This window comes from Pan troglodytes, chromosome 12 (genome assembly GCF_028858775.2).
Source record: "Pan troglodytes isolate AG18354 chromosome 12, NHGRI_mPanTro3-v2.0_pri, whole genome shotgun sequence".
Taxonomy (NCBI): domain Eukaryota; kingdom Metazoa; phylum Chordata; class Mammalia; order Primates; family Hominidae; genus Pan; species Pan troglodytes.
Genome location: NC_072410.2, coordinates 112830329 through 112851068, shown reverse-complemented (window position 1 = coordinate 112851068; position 20740 = coordinate 112830329).

Here is a 20740-nt window from a genome sequence, read left to right as displayed (position 1 = left end):
CACTAAGTTTTTTTTTTTTTGAGACAGAGTCTCGCTCTGTCACCCAGGCTGGAGTGCAGTGGCGCGATCTCGGCTCACTGCAACCTCCGCCTCCTGGGTTCAAACCATTCTTCTGCCTCAGCCTCCCAGGTAGCTGGGATTACAGGCACCCACCACCACACACCTGGCTAATTTTTGTATTTTTGGTAGAGATGGAGTTTCACCATGTTGGCCAGGCTAGTCTCCAACTCCTGACCTCAGGCCATCCACCCGCCTCAGCTTCCCAAAGTGCTGGGATTATAGGTGTGAGCCACTGCACCCGGCTAAGCCACTAAGTTTTGAGGTGGGCTGTTACTTAGTAATGGATACCTGAACCTGGCTGGGTGCGGTGGCTCACACCTGTAATCCCAGCACTTTGGGAGGCCAAGGCAGGTGGATCATGAGGTCAGAAGATCAAGACCATCCTGGCTAACCCTGTCTCTACTAAAAAGACAGAAAATTAGCTGGGCGTGGTGGCGGACGCCTGTAGTCCCAGCTACTTGTGAGGCTGAGGCAGGAGAATGGTGTGAACCCAGGAGGCAGAGCTTGTAGTGAGCCGAGATCGTGCCACTGCAGTCCAGCCTGGGGACAGAGCGAGACTCTGTCTCAAAAAAAAAAAAAAATAGATACCTGAACCTCCCTCCTCCCCATCCCAGCTTTATCCTCTGGGTCTTCTCCTGTGGTGTGCTGGTAAATGTTTAACAAGCAGCTCTCGCAGGGGATTGAGGGGAGCTCATGTGAAGTGTTTGTCAACATCTGTGGTGTAAATATTCTCATCATGGCTGATTTCAAGCTACCAACATGACATGGCTGAACACGAGATTGAGAAGAAATGTGCACCATCTGTCCAGGAGCGGGCGAGCTGGATCCAGCACACCTGGGTTCTCCTCCCCTGACACGTGACAACCCTGCAGACACTTGAGATCAGCAGCTCAGATTAGGTGATCAGAAGCATTTTGTCACAGAGACACAGAGTTCTGGGCTGGCTCTTATCTTCAGGGCATCTGGTAGGGTGGAAAGCACTTCAAGTCATGCGCCAAGCCCACGTCCTATTCCCTGGGCCCATTCCCTTCCATTGAAGTGCTGGAGGCAGAGCTCGCAGCTGAAGACCTGCAGGCGGCTCTCCCTCGTGTCTGGGCATGAGCGGTCTGTGGAGGCAGCAGCCAGGCTGTGTCCAGGTAGCCCTGACGGCCACTGCACAAGAGCAGTGTCGGGTAAAGTCCGAGCACCCATCAGCTCAGCCCCAGGCTCCATCAGAGGCGGTGGAACGGGCCCTGAGGATGCCTCAGTCCTGGGCCTTAGTGGGAGGCCTTCCAGGTGAAGCCCTGGGGACCAGGTAGCCCTGCTCAGCAAGCAGCCCTGGACCCTACCTCAGCAGCCCCGGACCCCACCTCGGCCGCCCCGGGAAGCCAAGGGGATGAGGGACCAACTCAGGAAATGGTGGGTGAGGCTGGTGGCTCCTGGAAACGCCGGTCACCAGGGCGGCAGCACCGGTCCTCACCCCTCCCTGCCAGGACTTCAGCAGCTCTCAGCCCCTAAGCATGATAGTTTCTTGGGTCAACCAAATAGTCATCTAGGGGTTGCTGTGAAGGTGTTCTGTAAGTATGTCACATCTGCAGTCAGCTGACTGGAGTGAAAGGCCATTACTCTCAATCATGTGGCGGGGGTAGGGGTGGGAAGCCTTGTGCAACCAGTGAAATGCCTTGAGAGCAGAGCTGGGGCTTCCCTGAGGACAGAGAGATTTTACCTGTGGACTATAGCATCGCCTACTGCCCGCGAGGCCCAGGTGCCGCCTGCCCTATGGATTTCCACCTTGCTCAGCCCCCACCTTGTCTGAGCCAATTGTTCACACTAAATCTCTCCCTCCCTCCCTTCCTTTCTCTATCTCATCCCCTCCATGTATATGTAATATCTCTTATGTGTCTCATAGAGAGATTTATTGCAAGGAATTGGCTATACAACACACGTACATGCATATCCACGTGTAAACATGTGCACACACACATACACACACACCACACACACCACACCCCTATCCTGCAGGTTCCTTTCTCTGCTGGGACCCTGCTTGCTTCACCAGGGGTGCTGAGCCCCTGTGTCACCAGTGGAGGTCTCAGCAGCACAAGTCCCCAGGCACAGCCCCTCAGCGCCCTGCCCTCAGCCGTGGCTCCAGGGGTGAAGTAGGACCTCAGGGTGTAAAGGCCAGTGCCACGGTTGTTATGGGGTGTGCTGCGGGAACCCTTATCTTCACGAACATGTGAACTGTGCCCCCAGTCCTTTCTGTTTCCTTGAGGGAGGCCTTGGCTTCTGGAGCCCAGAGTTGGAAAGTGCCCGGACCTCCTGTGCAGGCTGCCCCACCTGGCTCTCCCTGGCTGTGGGTCCAGGACCTCCATCCTGAGTTGGGGCAGGGAGGCTTGAGACTTGGGGAGGAGAGGGGAGATGCTGGGAGCTGGAAGAGCGTGTGCCCCCAAAACCAGCTCCTGGGGCCTGTGGGCTGTGGCCCGGGAGGAAGGGCAGAGGGCTCGAGAAGGCTGGAGTGGTCCTGCAGCAGAGTTATGGGGACACCAACTGGCTGGTTTTGGGGCAGATAGATGGGACATAGGGGTGAAGTGGCAGCAAGGGGTACCTCTTTCCATCCTGACATCTCGGCGGATGCTGAGAGGGTGTGGCTTTGAATTTCAAGAGCCCTGATGGTGAGACCCCAGCAAAGCTCTCATTGGGATCGGGGTTCTAAGGCTTAGACACTCGGGCTTCTACAGACTTTGTGACCTTGGTTGCCTGGTTCCAGGGTCCCCCACCGTGAAAGGGAGGACTCTTCCAGGCCCAGCTCTGTCCCTGGGTATCGAGACACAGGGTCTGGGCGAGGACCTCAGAGCCAGGCACTCAGTGTAGTCACAGTGTGGGGCTGCTGCTGCTGTTGCTCTATTCTTAAACATATATTTTATTGTAGTTCTAATCCCAGGCTGCTGTTGGGCAGTGAACAAACGGCACTGGATTCAGAGTCGGACAAACCTGGGTTCAAGTCCAATCTGCCTCTCAAGCTGTGTAGCCTTTAGCAAGTCACTTCTTCCCCTTGGGCCTCAGTTTCCTCATTTGCCATCTCACCCTTCACAGCACTGATGTTTGGATTAATGGGATGAGGCAGGTGAAAGCACTGTAAATGCCACCCAGGCACGGAGCTTTCATGGGACAGTTGAAACGCAGGTGAAATGAAAGTCAGTGTCCTGTTGTCCTCCGACCTTACATTATTAAAGAGAATTGGGCTGGATGCGGTGGCTCACAGCTATAATCCTAGCACTTTGGGAGGCCGAGGTGGGCAGATCACTTGAGGTCAGGAGTTCGAGACCAGTCTGGCCAATGTGGTGAAACCCTGTCTCTACTACAAATAAAAAATTAGTCGGACGTGATGGTGCATGGCTGTAATCTCAGCTATTCAGAGGCTGAGGCAGGAGAATCCCTTGAACCCGGGAGGCAGAGGTTGCAGTGAGCTGAGAATGAGCCACTGCACTCTAGACTGGGTGACAGAGCGAGACTCCATCTTCAAAAAAACAACAAAAAAAAGAGAATTGGTATGTGGGTGCATGCACGTGCGCTTGAGTACACGCAAAAACATGACAGGGGTGTCATGGGAACACATATGGGCTGGCTTTGACGTTTGCCATTAAAAACATGATCCTGATGAACAACCCAACAAAAACAAATTGGCAAAAGAATCCATCAGACACTTCACAGAGGAAGATACTGCATACAGAAGGCCAAATCAGCATGCGAAAAGCATCGCACTTCATTAGTCATCAGGGAAATACAAATGAAACCCACAATCATAAGCCACTTCGGCCCCCCTAGGACAGTGAAAATGACACCCTGGTGCAGCAACGTCATGTGCTGGGGAGGAGTGGGGCAGCCGAGGCTCTTGCACGCTGCCATCGGGAGTGCAAGATGGTGGAGCTGCTGTGAAACAACAGTGTGGTGGCTTCTTCTAAAATTAAGAATGGCCCAGCAATTCCGCTCCTACGTTTTACCCAAGAGAAATGAAAGCACATGTCCACACAAAAACTTGAACGTGAATCTTCATGGCAGCTTTATTCCTAAACATCAAAAACTGGAAGCAACCCAAGTGTGCACAAACAGATGAATGGATAAACAAATGCAGCATCAGGCAGGTAACAATGAGGGTGGCTCATGGGCCCATGGGAGTGTTAGAGGAGCCCCTGCTTACCAGGCCCCTGGTTTAACAAAACAGCCCTAGAGTGAATGCACTGGGCACAGTGGGTGACGCCTGTAACCCCAGCACATTGGGAGGCCGAGGCAGGAGGATTGCTTGAGCCCAGGAGTTTGAGACCAGCCCTGACAACATAGTGAGACCCCATCTCTATGCACACACAAAAATTAGCTGGGCATGGTGGCGTGCACCTGTAGTCCCAGCTACTTGAGAGGCTGAGGTGGGAGGATCGCTTGAGCCTGGACGTTGTGTGCCACTGCAATCAAGCCTGGGTGACAGAGCAAGACCCTGATTCAAAAAAAACCCAAAAAACAAAAAAAAACTGTGGTACATCCCTACAGTACTATTCAGCAAAACCACATAAACATAAAACAAGAAAGACAGAATTACTGGTACATCCATCAACATGGATTCATCTCAAAAACATGATGCTGGGCAACGCCGCCCCCCCCCCCAAAAAAAAATAAACAGACACAGAAGAGTACAAATTGTATAATTCCATTTCTATGAGCTTCTATAATGACAAAAGAGCAGATTTGTGGTTGCCAGTAATTCCAGGGGAGAATTCACTGCAAAGGGGCACAAGAAACAGGATGAAAATGTTCTGGGCCACGTTGGGCGCAGTGGCTCACGCCTGTAATCCCAGCACTTTGGGAGGCCGAGTGGGCGGATCACAAGGTCAGGAGATCGAATCCATCCTGGCTAACACAGTGAAACCCTGTCTCTACTAAAAATACAAAAACAAAATTAGCCAGGCATGGTGGTGGGCGCCTGTAGTCCCAGCTACTCGGGAGGCTGAGGCAGGAGAATGGTGTGAACCCAGGAGGCGGAGCTTGCAGTGAGCCGAGATTGCACCACTGCACTCCAACCTGGGCAACAGAGCGAGACCCCGTCTCAAAAAAAAAAAAGAAAAAGGAAAGTGTTCTGGGCCATGAATATGGTGGCAGCGTCACAGGTGAGGACAGCTGTCAACACTCATTGAATTGTCCACTCTAATTGAATGTAGCCTCTTGAGCATAAGTTGTATCTTCGTAAAGCTGGTTTTCTAAGCATGATAGCTGAAAGGATGGTGCCAGCCTCCACTCCCTTTCCCAGTGGGAACCATAGCCTTTCCCAAGATGTGCTTATGGTTTCCCAGGGGGGTGCTCCTGTTGCTGGAAAAGAGGTTCCCGATCCAGACCCCAAGAGAGGATTCTTGGATCTTGCATAGGAAAGAATTCAAGGCAAATCACAGAGCACAGTGAAAGAAGCGAGTTTACTGGAGACGACTCTGTTACAGAGTGGGGCATCCTCGGGAAGAAGGAGGAGGAATGCACCGTGCTGTGTTAGTGTCGCTGCTTATAAGGAACTCTAAGGAGGCCGGGCACGGTGGCTCACGCCTGTAATCCCAACACTTTGGGAGGCTGAGGCGGGTGGATCACCTGAGGTCAGGAGTTGAAGACCAGCCTGACCAACACGGTGAAACCCTCTCTCTACTAAAAAAAAAAAAAAAAAAAAAAAAAAAAAAAAAAAAAAAATTAGCCGGGCATTGTGGCGTGTGCCTGTAATCCCAGCTACTCGTGAGGCTGAGGCGGGAGAATCACCTGAACCCAGGAGGTGGAGGTTGTGGTGAGCCAAGATTGCACCACTGCACTCCAGCCTGGGCGACAAGAGTGAAAATCTGTCTCAAAAAAAAAAAAAAAAAAAGAAAGAAAGAAAGAAAAAGAAACTCTAAGGAGTGGTAATGAAACTTGGAATGTGCAGATGTGCTCACTAGAGGCGGGGCTATCGGTGTTATTGATGACCATTAATCCTTCAGCCTAAGCTTGCTCATCGATGTTATCTTGAAGTAAAGAGGGCTGTATTCTCCAGACATGTGGGCATTCTGCAGGCGTGGTGGCAGATGATATTTTGTTGTTTTAATTGGTGGTCGGCTTAGAATGTGGCTATTTTCAGACCTTGAATATTCTTGTGAGTGCCTAGCTACTCACCTCAAGATGGAGTCACTCTAGTGATGTTTTATTAAACCAGGGGCCTGGTAAGCAGGGGTTCCTCTAACACCCCCATGAGCCCATGAGCCACCCTCATTGTCACCTACCTGATGCTGCCTTTGGGGAAGGCCACAGAGAAGCCTCCAAACCCAATGAGGGAGTCCGCTGCGGATTTCAGACCTGGCCATATCCAGGGGCTCAGGCGAGCCATTAGGTCACTGTCTCTGCTTCTCCGTGGTTTTGGCTTCAATCTCTCCTGCTGCTGAGAGACTCTGGCCATGTCTGCTAGACCTACAGCCCTGGCAGGCCCAGGAACATCTTGCAGCCAGGGAAGGAAGAGGCTGTGACTCCTGCCAGCCCTAGCAGCAGTCCTGGGAGAGTCCCTGTGGGTCTGGCTATATCCCATGCCCACCCTTCAGCCACACTGTGTCCTGAGGAATGCAGAATTAGGACTGACCCACTTGGGCCACTGGTGGGAGACAGGAGTGGTCAGAGCTCAGTCCCATTTTTCCCATGAGGCCTTTCAGCCCTCAGATGAATTCGTGGATAGAAACAGATACGTGAGGGGAAGAGCTCCGTGCAACTTCCCTGCAGCCTCCAAACCCCGAGGACCCGTGGGGAAGGGAGGAGAGCTCCAGACGCTTCCCAGCCAAGAGAGCCAGCCTTGTGTGTGGGTCTGTGTATAACGTCTTCTCAGGACTCCGTGGATATGAAGGGCTGTGTACACAAATAAACGGGAGGAGGCCCCTGTCGTAGGCAGAATTCCAAGATAATCTCATGATCTTGGACCCTGTGTAAGCCCCTCCACTTGAGCATGGGTGGGACTTGTGCCCTGCTTCTAGCCAACAAGATATGGCACAGGGATGTCACTCAGTGGCCACACTGCTTAGCTGGAGCGCGTCTCCTGTGGCCTGGAAGAAGTGAGCTGAGGTTGCACTGCCCACGGAGAGGGCCATGTGGCAGACCTAGGGGTGGCCTCCAGCCCACAGCCACAGGGAAAGGACAGGTTCCTCCCAGGGGAGCTTCCAGATGAGAACACAGGCAGCGAATGGATCCACAGCCGGCTATGAGGCTTCCAGCAGCAGGCTCTAGGCCAGGCCCAGGCTCCTGCCCCGCAGAAGCTGTGAGATCAGAAATGGGTGTTGTTTTAAGCCACAGAGTTTATGACTATTTGTTACACAGCACAGAAAACCAGTGTACCTCCACTTTTCCTTGTGGAATAGCTGCCATAGGCCCAAACTGGCCCCCAACCCCAGTGTGGTGCCTGCTCAGCCCCTCGCCATGGTCCACTTCAGAAGTAGTGTCCTAAAATGCAAAGGGATTGCCTCGTTCTCTAGCTAAAGCCCACGAGTGCCTCCTCTTGGTTCTCTGAATAAAATGCAAACTCTTTAGCAAGGCCATAGGAATGGGCCTTTGCCCTACTCGCTGTCTGTGTAGGGCTGGGGTGGGAGAGGTCAACTCCCCCCAGGCCCTCATGCTCCAGGCCCTCCTGATCCTTGCATTTTTCCTCTGGATCTCTGTTCCCTCCTCGCCTCCAACACACATGCAAACACACGCCTTCTCCCCTCCCTTTCCCCTCCCTCTTTAATGCTCAGCTCAAGTGTGGCCGGGAGGCAGGGTTCCGGCCCTAGGGGCTGGATGAGGTTCCGGCCAGGGCCTGGCCCCATTGCCTGGTCACATGACTGCCCACCCACGGATGGTATATTGGGGGTGGCAGCAAATCCTCAGCGTCTCCCAGGACCAGCTCGGCCCGGGGCCCTCAGTGAGGGTCTGTTGAAATGAAATCGTGAAAAGCGTAGGGGGTAGGGGTCATTTCACCCTTTCCTGTCCTCTGAATGAGGAGCAGGCGTGAAACATACGCAGGGCAGTCTTGGGAACAGATGCTCCCCAGCCCTCTGGTCTGGACCACCTGGGCACCTGGAACCCAGCTGCCATTTGCTGGAACCCAGGGAGGTGGGTTGATGCCTACATGGGCTGTTTTATCTGTGCTTGCCACCCCCTTGCCAGCATACTGACAACACCCTGTCATTCCAGAGAGGGAACCAAGGCTGGGGCCAACAACCCCCCCACACACACTGGCTGCTGAGACAATCGGCCTGGGTGTGTCCCTCTGCAGGGGAAGTGGTGGCCCGGCCCACCCTGAGGGCCAGGGAGGGATTTTCCCCAGGGCGGGAGCTTCTTGCTCCCTGGATACTAGACAAAGCCCTCAGTGAGCCCCCGTGAAACAAGGGGCGTCCGGCAGTCCCTTTCCACCTGTCTCCACCCAGAGGAAAACGCAGGGACTGAGACACCCTCATCCCCTCCCTTCCTGCCCCGCTGCTGGACCTTTGTAAGCTGGAGCCAGGAAGCCGGAGTGTGGGGAACTTGAAAGGTCTGTAGCCCCTGCTGTGACACCGCTGAGCAGGAAACCGCGTGCGTCCACAAGCAGCCCCAAGGCCTTGTTGTAGGACAGTGGACAGTTTGCTCTCCCGGCTGAGGCTGCCCACCCCAGGGTTCCTGCAGTGCCTCACCTGCCCCCGGAGACGCCAGCCCCCGTCCCTGCCAAGCTTTCCAGGGTCCCCCCATGCTGGGGCGACAGAGGCAGTCCCCCAAGAATGAGGTACCCCAGCTGTCCCGTCCTCCTATAGGCATAAAACAACCCCCACTCCCGCCACACACACACACAAGCTGTTTCTGCTTTTGGCCCAGTCAAGCCAAAAACTCCCCTGCTCTGGGTGGGGATTGTTGACTGACTGTAAGTGCCATGTTTGTGGAGCATAATCTCTAATTCTTGAAACAACTCAGCCTGGAGCGTTTTATTATTATTATTCCCATTTTATCTTTTTTTTTTCAATTTCTCCTAGCCTTGTAATTATTACTCCCATTTTATAGTTGAGGAAACTGAGGCCTCACAATGTTGCGTGGCTCCTGGAGAGCTCATAAAGCCAATGAGCTAGGGCTGCAAGTGTGGGCTGGGCAATGACTCCCAGGACGCAAAAAGCCAGGCACAGTGGAATAGGTTGCCACGGAATACACTTGTGAGCAGAAAACATTCCAAACCCAAACCAGAGAGAGTGCGTGTGCATGTGTGTGTACTTTACACACCCAAGAAAGCCCAGCCCTGATTGCCTGCCTTAGGAGGTAGGAGGATGCGAGAGACTGAGTGTCCATGTCCCCCTAGACGCATATGTTGAAAACTTCATCCCAGCGTTATGGTATTAGGAGGTGGGGCCTTTGGGAGGTAATTAGGTTGTGCCGGGGGAGCCCTCATGATGGAATCAGTGCCCTTACCAGAGGCCAGAGGGCTGGTGCCTCCCTGCTGTCACGTGAGGACATGATGAGAAGGCAGCCATCTGCAAGCCGGAAGACGGCCCCTGCCTGAATCCGAACATGCTGGCACCTGATCTTGGATTTCCAGCCTCCGGAACTGGGAGAAATCAATGTCGGTTGTTGAGAAGCACCCAGTTTATGGTGTTTTGAGACAGCTGACTGGATTAAGGCAGAATGAAAGAGGGGAGGACTCACTTGTTTCTTCACAGGATTAAACAGGTGAGCAGGTGGATGGAAAGAAGAAGGGGGAGGAGGGAAAAGGGGGAAGGGGAGACGGACAGGGCAAAGGAGAGGAGAAAAATGGACTTTCTTTTTACATACTTTTCTGTATTTCTGCTTTCTGTAATAAGGATGAGCTGCTTTTGCAATAATAATATTACAATTTATGTAAAGCACTACATAAAAATATTAAACAAATCTTCCACTGTGCTCGTCACAAAAGCATTAGTTAAAGATCTAACTAGGGAGGCCAGGCGCAGTGGCTCACGCCTGTAATCCCAGCACTTTGGGAGGCCAAGGTGTGTGGATCACCAGAGGTCAGGAGTTTGGGACCAGCCGGCCAACATCATGAAACCCCACCTCTACTAAAAATACAAAAACTACCCAGGCATGGTGGCACGTACCTGTAATCCCAGCTGCTCAGGAGGCTGAGGCAGGAGAATCGCTTGAATATGAGAGGCAGAGGTTGCAGTGAGCTGACACGGTGCCATTGTACTCCAGCCTGGGTGACAGTGAGACTCTGTCTCAAAAAAAAAGATCTAAATAGGGGATTCCCTCCTCCCCCCACCACAGTCCACCAACACACGACGATGCAGGCCACACACACACTGGGAGGGCAAGGCTTGGGGCAGGGGCGGCAGGGACAGCGGGCAGAGAGGTCTTTAACTGGGCCAGCTGTGTGAGCAAGACTTGGGCAAGCCCTTTAGCCCCACCCCCCACACTCAACCCCCTCTGTAAAATAGGCTGAGAATACCTACAAGTCTGTGTGAAAATTAAATGAGAGACTGGGTACGTGTGTATGCAACAGCGTCTGGCACACCGTGTTTGATAAATAGCGGCTAACATGATTAACTGTGTGTTCACATTATGTGAATATTCTTAATATTGCTCCTGGTCCTAATACTAAGAATGATAAATTAGGAGCATTTTGTTAATCAAGCCCCAAGCTTTGTTAGCCTTCACAAGCAAATTGATCCTTTACACAGTTTTTTAAGCCCCAAATTTCCAAGTATTGTTTATCGTCTTGCTGCCCCTCCCTGCCAGCTCTTGGTTTTGGTTTTTTTTTGAGAAGGAGTCTCGCTCTATCGCCCAGGGTGGAGTGCAGTGGCACGATATTGGCTCACTGAAACCTCCACCTCCCAGGTTCAAGCGATTCTCATGCCTCGGCTAGGATTATAGGTGCCCGCCACCATGCCAAGCTAATTTTTGTATTTTTAGTAGAGACGGGGTTTCACCATGTTGGCCAGGCTGGTCTCAAACTCCTGACCTCAAGTGATCTGCCTGCCTCAGCCTCCCAAAGTGCTGGGATTACAGCCGTGAGCCACCAAGCCCAGCTCCCCAACTCTTGTATTTTAATGAGCAGTTAGCAGGTGTTCCACCCAAGGGGGCCTCACCCAGGTGCCAGAGGGAGCACAAGGCCTAGGTTTGTGCAGGCACCGGCTGCAGACTGGCCACAGGGCTTTCCCATCCTAGGCCCCTCTGGGATATGCTGGGCACCCCCCGAAGGTTAGCCTGCCATGAATGGCCCAGTGAGCTGGGTTTTGGAGTTCATTTTTAAGGAGCTGTTTATACTCGGTGAGACAGGAGCAGCCTGACATGCGCCCAGAACCTCCTGCCCTTGGCCCCACACCGCCCTCCCCACTCTCTCTGCCCTCTCCACACTGTGCTGGTCCCGCTGCCCACTCTTCAGAGACTCACTCCCAGCTGTCTTTTTGTGTCTGGCCAGGTGCATTAGAGGTCCACCCTTCAGGATGCACCCCTCTACCCCCTACGCCATGTGCTGACCCCAAAATCCTGGGGTGCAGAGCCAGACAGTGGTGAAGACACGCTGGCAGCCCAGATGTATGCAGCCCCAGAGCTCTTCCCATCCCCCCGCATGCGCGTGGATAGCATGGCTGGGACAGATGCTGGCCTCCAGCCCCACGGTGTGAGGCTCTCTCAGAATACCTGGGTCCTGGGGAGGCCTCAGCCACCATTGCCTGTGGGACTGGCCAAGCCGCTCAGCCTCTCTTAAGCCTGCACTCACCTACAGATAATGATCCCTGCCGGGTGATCATGAGGGGATGGCAAAAGAGAAAGTGCCTGGTAAATGTGTGTGTAAAAGACTGGTATAGCAGCCCAGTGTGTGCCAGGCTCCTAACCCAGGCAGCCTTAGACAGGGGAGGCCAGGCTCTCAGAGCAGATGAAACTAGGGTTCAGAGATTCCACCTGGGAGCAGGGTCAAGCTGCCCTCTGGTGCCCCATGTTCGCTGCCCGGGTCAGAGACACCCCACCTTCCCCCTCGAAAGCGCTTTCTCCCGCAGGGCAAATGCTTCCGCAGCCCCAGTGGTCATGCTACCCTGCAGCCACTGCAGCCCCTCAGGCCTCCTCCTTTTTACTTTTTTAAAAAATTGTATGATTTTTAAATTTTTTGTAGAGACAGGGTCTTGTTATATTGTCCAGACTGCTCTTGAACTCCTGGGCTCAATTGATCCTTCAGCCTTGGCCTCCCAAAGTGCTGGGATTACAAGCGTTAAGTCACCACGCCCAGCCCCAGGCCTCCTCCTGAGCCAAGAGGCTGGGGCCTCCAGGTACCAGCAGGGCCGGAGGCCTCAGGAAGCCCCTGGTAAAGGAGCTCCCAGAGCAAACAAGGTGACCAGCGTGCAGCACACAGGCGGGGAGTGGGGCTGTGGGGCAGCCCCTGGGGAGGCTGCACAGAGGAGTTGTTTCCCGCTGCCCCTTCCCAATGCCAGAGCCCATCAGGGCCAACACTGCTGCTGCCTGTGGGCAGGACAAGGTGAGGGGCACTTCCTGAGGAAGAGGGGCTTAGAGGCCCTCTCCCCGGACCCTGGGCCAGCCTCTGGGGCTGCCATCTCACAGACCCTTGATGTGGGGGCATGAGCTTCAGCGTGACTCCCTGGCAGGCGCCACGTGCTCAATGAGCTGATCTACGTACTGAAAGGGAGATAGCAAGCCGGGCCTGAGCCCTAGCTTGAGGACTTCTGGGGCATGGCTTGGGGCAGATAACACAGGCAACTTTGGCAAGAAGTAAAGAGGGACTTCCTGGACATGGGGGCTGTTGCTCTGTACTAGAATGGGCTGCCAGGTGATGTGTTCCAGTCGGGTGGCACTGATTCTGAAGGAGAATCGCTTGAACCCAGGAGGTGGAGGCTGCAGTGAGCTGAGATTGCACTATTGCACTCTAGTCTGGGTGACAGAGTGAGACTGTGTCTCAAAAAACAAACAGGCCAGACTCAGCGTCTCATGCCTGTAATCCCAGCACTTTGGGAGGCTGAGGCGGGCGGATCACCTGAGGTTGGAAGTTCAAGACCAGCCTGACCAACAGGGTGAAACCCCGTCTCTACTAAAAATACAAAATTAGCTGGGCATGGTGGCACATGCCTGTAATCCCAGCTACTCGGGAGGCTGAGGCAGGAGAATCGCTTGAACCCGGGAGGCGGAGATTGTGGTGAGCCAAGATCGCGCCATTGCACTCCAGCCTGGGCAACAAAAGCAAAACTCCATCTCAAAAACAAACAAACAAAAATTGCAAAAATAGTACACAGCACCATGTACCCTCCACCCATTTCCCCCGAATGTTAACGTCTCGCGTACGTAACCGTGGTACATTTGTCAAAACTATGAGATTAACATTGATTCAATACTATCACCAACTGCAGACTTTCGTTGGATTTCACCAGTTTTCCGCTAATGCACTTTTACTATTTCCGGATCCAGTCCAGGGCGACCAGGGTGCATTTAGCCATCGTGCCTCCTCCGATGTGAGATGGTTTCTCAGTTCTTTCTCGGTTTTCATGACCTTGGCCCTTTTGAGAAGCAGTGACGAGGCATTTTGTGGGTGTTCCTCCATTTGGGTTTGTCAGATGTTTTTTTCATGATTAAACTGGAGTTCTGCGTTTTTGGAAAGAATAACATGGCGATGAAGGGCCCTTCCAATCATGTCATATCAGGAGTAGGTAATTTCAACACAATTTATCACTGGTGATATTAACCTTGTTTCTTGATTGAAATGATGACTGCAAGGTTTCTCCACGGCAAAGCTGCTATCTCCCTTTCCATACTTTATTTGTTAGAAATGTGTCACTAAGTCCAGCCCACACTCAAGGGGAGGAAAATTAAGCTCCATTTCCTGGAGGGGAGTTCTCTCCATATATTATTTGCAATTCTTCTGTACAGAACTGTACCTTTGCTTCCATTTGCTTATTTACAATGCATTTTCGTTATCTCCTGTCCCCTCCCTCTAAGCTGAGTGGCTAGGTGAGCCCCTCCCCTGGGGCATGTGCTAAGGGAGAGCTCCATCCCTGTGCTTTCTCCTTGCATTTCGTGAACTATACCATAATCATTACTTTCCTTGTGAGCTTCCTTACCAAGGGACAGTTTTTAAAAAGTCATTTATTTAGTAGTCATTGGCAGGCACCTTTGTCAAGTATTTTTCTGAGCATGATCTCATTTTACTCCCATGATGTCCTGTGGTTATAGTTTCCATCCCCATTTTACAGATGAGAAAACAGGCTCAGAGAGGTTAAGCTACTGGCCCAAGGTCACACAGGAACTGTGTCACACCCCTCTCTCCCCAGTGCCCAGCCCAGTGGCTGGCAGCATATCCGGCTTCAACAGGAACTTGCTTACTGAAGAGCAGCCCACACGTGAATGGGCATAAAAAAGCAAAACAGCAAACTCCCAGGTGGTTGTCCATCACTGCCTCTGGGAGTTGAGCCTATAGTCAGGGAGTTCAGTGAGTTCAGTCCAGGGTCTTGCCCCCTCCTGCCATGGCCCAACACCATCAAACAGTAAGAGGGGTCCTTCTTGTAGTAGAGCGACGGCTCCCACTTTTTCTTTTTCTTTTTTTATTTTTTATTTTTTTTAAGATGGAGTCTCACTCTGTTGTCCAGGCTGGAGTGCGGTGGCACGATCTCGGCTCACTGCAGCCTCCACCTCCTGGGTTCAAGCGATTCTCCCACCTCAGCCTCCCAAGTAGCTAGGATTACAAGTGCACACTACCACGCCTGGCTAATTTTACCCACTTTTTCAAGTTCCCACACAGCAGTGGTAAACTGGGGAGAGGGCAGCTAGGGTTAGTGAAAGGAATGACGATTCCGTCCAAACTGTGAGTGCCAGATGATTGCAGACAGGCGGACTGTGCTTCTCTCAGCTCCCCATGCCATGCAGAGTGACCTAGAGTGACCCAAGGAGACCCAGCATGGATCTATGAGTGACACTGAGCCAGGAAGGTGTCCAGGGAGGGGCTGCAGACCAACCTGGGCACGAGGCCTCTTTCTAAGCCCACCCTGGTTAAGTGCTTTGCCAGTTTTTAGGTAAGGATCAGCCTCAGCCTGCACTGGGCCTACTCAGTAAAGGTTTCCACGGTCTTTGGATTTGGAGCCCCCAGTTTAGGGCAGAGACAAGTATAAACTGACCAAGCAATAGAAGAGATGCCCACATGAGGACTCCTGGGAGGGGCACTGACTGCAGCCTGGGTGGCGGCTCCTGGGCAGAGGGGGAGCTGCTGTGGCTACGGAACAGGCCAGCAGGAGGAGCCAGTGGTGATGAGTGCCCTGGTGCCAGGAAAGCCCCTGGCAGAGGGCCTGGCCTGTCTGGGGGATGCTGGTGACTCCTGGTTCCAATGTGCTCAGCTCTGAGCCAGAGGCTGGCCTGCCTCAGACGGGGCATTTCCTTCAAGTGGTTAAAATTCGTTTTTGTGCTGAGTCAGGAAGCTAGCCGGCTTGGGCCTCCCCACCTCCAACGCTGAGTGGCACATAGTACCAGTCATCAGCCTAAGCAGAGACCTGGGTAAGTGCCCCCTGGCTCTGCCCAGGGGACAGGAATGACAGCAGCGTCCCAACAGATTCCTGCTCAGGCCCCGCAGGGATCCACACCAAGTCACCCTGTGAGATGTTTCTCCACTGGTCACTCTGTCAGTGCCTTGAGCTCCTGGCCTGGCTGGCCCTGCTGCCCTGTCTGCACTGGTGCCAGCACTACGCTGGGTCACTGGGGAAGTCGGGCTGGCAACATACCCAGATGCAAGCAGTTGGCTGAGCAGATGGGCTGGGTAGCCACGAGGACCCTTGGAAGGCTGCCCTCCCAGGCCAGTCGGCGGTTTGTTCTGTTGCCCAGAGACATGCTGGCCTCCTGAGGCTTTCTTCTGGGGCTGCTCCTGGGGCACTCTGTCCAAGAGGTGGCAGGGTGGCACTGCAGTGTGGTTCGGGGCGGGACTCAGCGTGAGTCTGGAGGCAGGGCATCTAGTCATTCCTTTGCCCACACTTTCTGTAAGATGCAGAGATTGGACTAAATCAGTGGTTCTCACTGCCGCGATTCCTGGACCAGTGGTGTCAACAACATCTGGGAACTTATTAGACATGCATATTTGGCCAGGAGCAGTGGCTCACGCCTATAATTTCAGCACTTAGGGAAGCCGAGGCCAGCAGATCACCTGAGGTCGGGAGTTCGAGACCAGCCTGGCCAACATGGCGAAATCCCGTCTCTACTAAAAATACAAAAATTAGCCGGGCATGGTGGTGGGCATTTGTAATCTCAGCTACTCGGGAGGCTGAGGCGAGAAAATTGCTTGAGTCCAGGCGGTGGAGGTTGCAGTGAACTGAGATGATGCCATTGCATTCCAGCTTGGGTAACAGAGCAAGACTCCATCTCAAAAAAAAAAAAAAAAGACATGCAGATTCACAGACCCCAGGGAGACCTGCTCAGTCAGCAGCCAGTGGGTAGGCCCGGCAATCTGTGTTTTAACGCGCCTTCTGGGCTCATGCTGGAGAACCACTGGCCTGGACAAAGGCCTAAGCTTCTTCCTAGGCTTATTTCAATTCACTGGGCACCCACCGCATAGGAGGGGCTTGTGCCAAGAGCTGGAGAATGCAAAGGCAGACGAGGTATGACGCTGGTACCAAAAGGGCACCTCTGTTTCCTGGGTGGCTACCTCCTATCTGTCCTTAGCACCCAGCTCAAATGATGTCTTCTTTGGGCACTGTCCCAGACCAGCCCTCCCACCAGTTCCTCAGACACGAGTAATCGGGTCCCACCTCTTCCCCTGACGCCTGTGCCAGCACGGCTCTTGGTATATAGGATGTATCATTGTTCGTGAGTCAGTTTCCTGCTGAACAGTAGGGATGGGAAGGACCGAGGGTGGTTCCTGTTCCTCCACGGTCCCACAGCCCTGAGCACCAAGGGGTCCCGTTCCCCAACATAGACTGTACTAGCCCAGCCTCTGCAAGGCCCCTGCCAAGTGCCCATGTCCTCAAAGAAGCTTTCAGGGCCCACTACACCCATAGCCCTATTCTGGGGCTTTCCTTTGGCAAAAGTTGCAGATGGGGCCATGTGGCCCCTCTACTCTGAGCCTAAAAGCCTAAGCCAACCTGGTTCTCCCTCTCGGGAGGTTTGAAGACGTATCGCACAGTGAGGTTGTAGCCCAGCCTAGAGACACAGAAAGAAGGCCGAGTGCAGCCACTGAGGCAGCCAGAACCACGCAGCAGGAGGTGTGTCCAGTGTGGGGAGGGGTATGGCAGCCACAGCAGGAACAAACTGCACTGGCCTCCTCACCCTCCCTGGAGTGATGGGACTGAGCACCCCCTTTTGTGCCTGGTGGGAGCTGCCCACAGCCCCTGACTCTGGGCCAGCTTACAAGGACTCAGCACGTGCTCTTAGCAGCCCCTTTTCCAGGGGCAGGCAGTTGGGACAAAGCAGCACTGGACCCGAGCTGGAGGGATGGATCCTGGGCCCTCCACTCACTGGCCGACAATGACGGGCAAGTGGCTTCACCTCTCGTCCCTCAGTGACTTCATCTATAAATGGGGCTGAAATCAGGGGATCAAAAGGCATGAAGAGCTAGCCCCTAGCATGATACTTGGCCTACTTTTGGTATTTAATAAACGTCTTCTGACCTGGTCCTCCTTCGTACCTCAACCACATCAGACACAGCGTCATGATGATTTTTCCCCTGAGCAAAGTGGCTTTGTGTGAAGTTGCTAGGCCTGAGTTTCACCATCTAAAATACACAGGTTGACCTGGATGATCTGTGCCTCAGCTACCCCTACAGACCTCTCTGCTCACCATCATGAGTGCCCCTAGCAAAGGGAGACAGGGGCCCTGGGGTGTTGGGAGGAATGGACACTCAATTTCCAGTCAGGCATTGAACAGGTCAGTGGATTAGTGGGTCTGTGATTCATTCATCCATCCATTTTGTCAACCATTTGTTAGGTCATTTGTCAACCAGCCACCCAGCCCAGTGGCTGGTCAGCTCACAGCATATTCTGGTCCTTGTACTGCTTCCAGCCCAGTAAGCTCAACCAAAGAGAAAGAGAACAGAAGAATGAGAATAAACAAACTCCAACTGCCCACAACACACGGAGTGAAAGAAGCCAGACCCCAAACTGAACATACTGTATGATTTTCTTTGTATTATAAAAGTGTCACACACACACAAAAAGTGTCAGTACATCCAAAACCAACCGACGGTGTCAGAAGCCATGATAAGGATTATCCTATGCAGGGGATCAGGGAAACGGTAAGTAGTGACTGGACGGCAGCTCAGGGGCTTTTGGGATTCTGGTAATATTCTGTTTCTAAATCTGGGTGCTGGTGACACAGTGTGTTTGCCTAGTGAAAATTCATTGAATTGTACATTTAAGTTTTTACACTTTCCTGTATCTACACTATGCTATAGTTCAATAAAAATTTACCCAAAAAATAATAAAAGAAAGAAAAGAAAAGCAAGAAAAAGCAAGGAAATGCACAGAGCAGTTAACTCAGCAATTCCAGTTCTAAGAGCTGCTTATCCTGTAGTTATCCTTCCAGGTGGGCAAATGATGGAGGGGCATGATGTTCCTGGAAAACTGGAAACCTAAACGTCTTGGTTATTCAACCAGAATATTAAATAAACAACACATCCATATGATGGAATATTACTTAACCATCACAAAGTATGAAGTTGATCGTTATGTACCAATTGCAATAAGCCCTAAGACTGAAAAGTCAGTAAGTGAGCCCAGGAGGTATAGAGCGCTACCCTCTGTAGCAGCAAGCGTGCATAGCCACAGGCTCTCTCTGGAAGGACACAGGAGAAAGTGGTGGCATTCTGGCCTGCAGGCTCACGCTCTCCCCTTAGGGGATGTTATCTGTGGCCACATCCAGTCTGCCTGCCAGACCATGCTCTTCCCGAGGGTCTACGGAGCCTGGTGCCAGTGGTCTTAGTTCAGTCTCCAAGTGAATGATTCGCAATAGTCTGTAGCTTACAAATTGCCATCCCTCTGACTGCGGGCAGGGCCAGAATCAGGGGTTTGGCAACGACCACAGCCTGTCTGTCCATCTGGAAGATGGGCTAGATGTGCACAGAACAGGGGCTCATGGCTGAAGAGGGCACAGTTCCCACATGCGCCTGCTGTCCAAGGAGCAGAAACAGACCCTGGGGCAAGAGAAGCCAGAGTGCCAGTTCAGGGAGAGCTGCTGCCGCCTTCTGTCCTGCAGGAAAGAAGACTTGGCAAGGTCACACCGGCAAAACAAGGATTTGTATCCAGGTCTGACTCCAAAGCCCAGGCATGCTGCCTTCTGCAGAGGCCAATCAGGGAGGGCTTCACTGGGGAGTCATATGCAGTCTTTTTTTCTTTCTTTTTTTTTCTTTTTTGAGACGGAGTTTCACTCTTGTAGCACAGGCTGGAGTGCAATGGCATGACCTCGGCTCACCGCAACCTCTGCTTCCTGGGTTCAAGCGATTCTCCTGCCTCAGCCTCCCGAGTAGCTAGGATTACTGGCTAATTTTTTGTATTTTTAGTAGAGACAGGGTTTCACCATGCTGGCCAGGCTGGCCTCAAACTCCTGACCTCAGGTGATCTGTCTGCCTCGGCCTCTTGAAGTGCTGGGATTATAGGCGTGAGCCACCGCGCCCAGCGGTCTCATGCAGTTTTGCAAAGTCAAAGCAGACGAGGGTTGGCATGTTCCACGCAGAAGGAATGCTGTCTAGAAACAGAAGAGAGTGGCGTGACCTTGAGAGTACAGGGTTCTGTATTGGGTCAGTTGGGGGCAGGAAGGCAGCAGGGAAAGCAATTTGGGAAACTGGTCAGAAATGATGCAGGAAGTGCTGGCTGGAGCCTGGCTACAAAGACTCATGGGTTCCTGGCCATGGAGCCTGAAGTCAGTCCTATAACTGTTTGGATTCCAACTGACGGCTTGAATACAGGTTCAGCTCCACCTCTGCTTCCAGAAGATCATTCTGGCAGTGAGGTGAGGGCAGATTGTAGGGCGTCTGGCTGGAGGGAGGGAGACCTGTTGGGAGGCAGTGGCAACAATTCAGGCGAGCAGGTGGCGGCCAGGACAAGGGCTGGCGTGGGTGACATAAGAGTTTGAGAGGAACTGAGAAGGAAGAAGGGCATGTAATTGGCAGAAGATAGCAACTGTGCGAAAGGGAGGAGGTAAAGGTGACGCTCAGGTTTCTAGATCAAGGAACAGGGTCTCCAGTTGTACCCTTCACGGAGGTGAGAAATCCAGATTTGGCTGGAATCCGAGTTCAGTTTTTTGTTTGTTTTTTTGAGACTGAGTCTCTGACGCCCAGGCTGGAGTGCAGTGGTGCGATCTCGGCTCACTGCAATCTCTGCCTCCTGGGTTCAAGCGATTCTCCTGCCTTAGCCTCCTGAGTAGCTGGGATTACAGGCGCCTGCCACCGTGCCAGGCTAATTTTTGTATTTTTAGAAGAGACGGGGTTTCATCATGTTGGCCAGGCTGGTCTTCAACTCCTGACCTCAGGTGATCCGCCCGCCTCGGCCTCCCAAAGTGCTGGGATTACAGGCGTGAGCCACCGCGCCCGGCCCTGAGTTCAGTTTTTTTAAGGACACAATTAGAGGTGCTCACGGGATGTTCAAGCAGGGAGGCTGGTAGATACCTTCGATTCGCTCGTTCACCTACGTGTACGAATTAGACAGCCAGGCTCCCTGGCCTTGGGAGAGTCCTTCTGGTGGGGAGACAGATGATAAATAACTGAAGTAATGGAAAAGGGGCAGTTCAA